The 3607-nt window shown below is 44.4% G+C and overlaps 1 protein-coding gene across 2 annotated transcripts in view; it reads right to left on the reverse strand.

Annotated features, from left to right (window-relative positions):
• Positions 1-3607, reverse strand: part of KCNIP1 (Kv channel interacting protein 1) — a 392942-nt gene that overhangs the window by 320249 nt on the left and 69086 nt on the right. The gene's annotated exons all lie outside the window — the stretch shown is intronic.

The raw sequence follows: 3607 nt of genomic DNA on the forward strand, positions 1-3607 counted from the left end.
TTTATTTAATTAATAGTTATTGAACACATACTACATTACAGTCACCATTCTAGGGCTGGGGAAGCAGTGGAGAATAGGCCAGATATCTCTCATGGAGCTTACGTTATAGTGGGATAGGAAAATAGCAAATAAGAAATAGAGACAGTGTTCAGTGCTGTCAAGTACAGAGCTATGGTGTGGGGTGTGTGCAGGGGAGGGCAGTTTTCAATCCAGGGTGCAGGGAGGACTTTTCTGAGGAAGTGACTTGGAGCTGAGGTCTGAATGACAGGTTGAAGTTAATCATGGGAAGGGTCTGAGGAGGATGGTTCCAGCGTGTGCAAAGGCCCTTAGGTAGGCATGAGTTTATTGTGTCTAAAGACCAGAAAGAAACCAAGACGCCCAGATAAAGGAGCGGGGTAGCAACAAATGAGCAAATGTTGGCAGGGGTCATATCATAAAAGGCCTTGAGGGCCAAGGTGGGAGGTTAGGCTTTATTCTAAGAGTGGTGGGAAGCCATTGGAGGCGTTTGAGCCTGAGAATGATATAATCTGACTTCTACTTTTAAAAGATCACTCAGGCTACTGGGTGAATGATGGATTGAGATGGAAAAGAATGGAGGCAATGGAGCCAGAAGGAGTCTTTCACAGTGAACAGGGGAGAGATGATGGGGATTTGTCCTAAGAAAAGGAGTCCAAATCCTTTGGATCAGTATCTACCCTGCCCCATCTCTAGCCCCAGCGCAAAGGATTCTGCAGTTTTCTGAGTCTTGGTGTGTTCCTCACTGGTCTCATCGTTGCTAAAAGACCTGAGGTGTGTGGAGCCTTGGGGTGGGAGGCACCCTTTGTTCTTGGGCAGCCTTGTGTGAGTTGCCAAGGCTCAGACACACCTGAGTTCACATACGGGCTGTATTCCCTACCCTGGGGGCAGCTCACTTCATTTCCACAGGCCTCAGCATCCCTATCTATCTATAAAACGGGAACAGGGATGCCTCCTTGTGGGGAGGATGAAATGTGACATGCCAGCCCAACGGGACATGTGCAAAGTAGGCCTTCGATAAATGGTGGCATCGTGCCTGCTCTTCGTTCCTCATCCCCTCCCTCGGTCTCCTGCCACCCCGCACTTGGGTAAGGACAGGAAACCCAACAGCATGTCTGAGAAGCTCCCTAGTAATGGAAATGTCAGCAGCAGAAGAAAAGGAGCCAGTGCTGCTTTGACGGCAGTGATGGCGATGAATGATTTATGTCCAACCTAATGGTTACATAAGCAGCTGTTACATTTTAAAATCATCATGCAAACAATATGAAACATTTATTTAAGTGGTTCTACACTATGGGGAATTTGATTTAATCAGCCTTTATTTCTGTTCTCATTAGAATGAAGTCTGGCAACTCTAGTAGACAGCACTACCTCCGTTCTGTAGCTTCCAGCTACTGAAAGCAAATATTTTTACTGAGCCACAATTAAACATTTATACAGCACCCGGCTCCCCATCTGGCCTGTGGAGGGGAGGGGTGATGCAGTGAATTCATCCAAAAATTCCACACAGAATAAAGCCAGATACACCCCCGCATCTAACAGAATTAATAAACCATCTAAAGAGTCCATTTGAGAATGAAAAACTTCACCGATTCATAAAATTTCTCCAAGCTGCTGTGAGCTGCAGGTAGCCAAGCTGGGGATCCTTGAGGCTGGCTTTTAATCTTCGCTCTTCTGGGCCAAGTGGAGTTTTTTGATTTTGTTTTGAATTCTAAGACCATCACAACTTAGAAATCATGGGAGATGCTAAGAAGATCCTCTAAACACAATATGACTTATTTGAAATTCCACCAGAATTTTCATGTGTTATATCTCCAAATTCAGGATATGGGTTCCTTTGGGGAGACAAATGGAGAGAGGTACACAAGGCAGGTTTTATTGTGTTGGTGATGTTTTATTTCTTACACTAGGTGGTGGTGCATGGATATCTGGTATTAGTCTTTCTATCTCTTTGTGTGTCTTAAATAGCGCATAATAGGAATTGAAAAAACAAAAACAAAAACAAAAAAAACAAGAAAGAAAAAGAAAGTCACTGGGTGTTGGAGTCAAAAGACCAAAAATCCAGTCTTGGCTCTGCTACTATCTCTGTGAAATTTGGACTTGCCTCTTGCCTTTTCAGTTTCCCTATCTATAAAAAGTCAGGACTAGAGCAGTGAGGGCTCTGTGAGGCTTCTGTCTGTTTGTTTGAGACAGTGTCATGCTCTGTCGCCCAGGCTGGAGTGGAGTGGTGTGATCACAGCTCACTGCAGCCTCCACTTCCTGGGCTCAAGCGGCTCAAGCAGTCCTCCCACTTCAACCTCCTGAGCAGCTGGGACCACAGGCATGTGCCACCATGCCCAGCTAATTTTTGTATTTTTGGTAGAGGTAGGGTTTCGCCATGTTGCCCAGGGTAGACTCTAAGTCCTGGACTCAAGCAATCCGCCTGCCTCAGGATAACAGGTGTTCACCATTAAATAAGTCTGGGAAATGCTGCAGACTCTCTGCCCTTTGGGAAAATCATAGAATGTTAAAGGTTCTGGGAAGTCTTGTGGCAAAGAGGTCTGTTTTGTTATGTATCTATTAACATCAAGAGGTACTAACATTCTGTAAAATAATCTCTGCGACCTGTTATTCTGGATTATGTCAAACACCCCTTTAGATTCTAGGTTCTTTAGGGCAACAATTTTTGCCTATTAACAGAGCAATCGCTAACCATCCCTGAAACATAAACCAGACACTCCAGCCAATCACTTTCCTCTAGGTTAGCCAGCTGAGCACCTTTCCTTCCTGTTCCAAGTCCCGGCTTCTTGCCCCTGGGTTCATGCTGACCCCCTCACTGCTGAGTAACTCTTCCTGAGCCAGTCACTGAAGTTCTTGGGTATCTAGCTTTCTTTTCTTCTTGTTTCCTCATTCTAGAAGCATAAATTGTCCAGACCGTCTCTTGCTCAGTATGAGATGATAAAGTTGAAGACCAGAGAGACTGTGTGACAGAGACATAGTCACACAGCTGTGGGTGGCAGAGCTGAGACCAGAATGAAGTTCCTTTCTCACTGCCCTCAAATGCATTGTTTTACATCCAATTTACATTCTGCCCTGTGCACGTACATCCTTGATGCTGTTTCTTTCTGTTTATCTATGATGGTTTTTCATGTCTCTCCTGGGAAGACTGTATTCTCCTTAAAGGCACAAGTCACATCTGTGTTTATATAAATTCTAACACTATTCTGAGGACAGCATGGTGCTGAAAACACTCTCAATGCCAAGTTATTGAATGTCCCAACGGATTCTTCTCCCTGCCAAGTCATTTCAGCTCCAAACACTCCTTCCTGGAGTGATGCAGACACATCATTTTATTCACACAAAGTTGTTTTTAAAACGCCCCTTCAAATGTGGGAGGGATTCGGAAGTACAGAATAACATTGACCCTAATCAAGTGTTCTTAATCAACTATTCACGTTGGAAAAATACATCTTGGTTCAGTGAAATTCTGGAATAACCACACCCACTCAATTTGAGTGAGGAAGACACAACTTGGCAGACGCTATGGTCCTAATGTTTCTGTCCTCTCCCAAATTCATATATTGAAATCTAATCACCAAGGTGATGGTGTTGG

The sequence above is a fragment of the Mandrillus leucophaeus genome, unplaced genomic scaffold, assembly GCF_000951045.1.
Source record: "Mandrillus leucophaeus isolate KB7577 unplaced genomic scaffold, Mleu.le_1.0 Scaffold855, whole genome shotgun sequence".
NCBI classification, from domain to species: Eukaryota; Metazoa; Chordata; class Mammalia; order Primates; family Cercopithecidae; genus Mandrillus; species Mandrillus leucophaeus.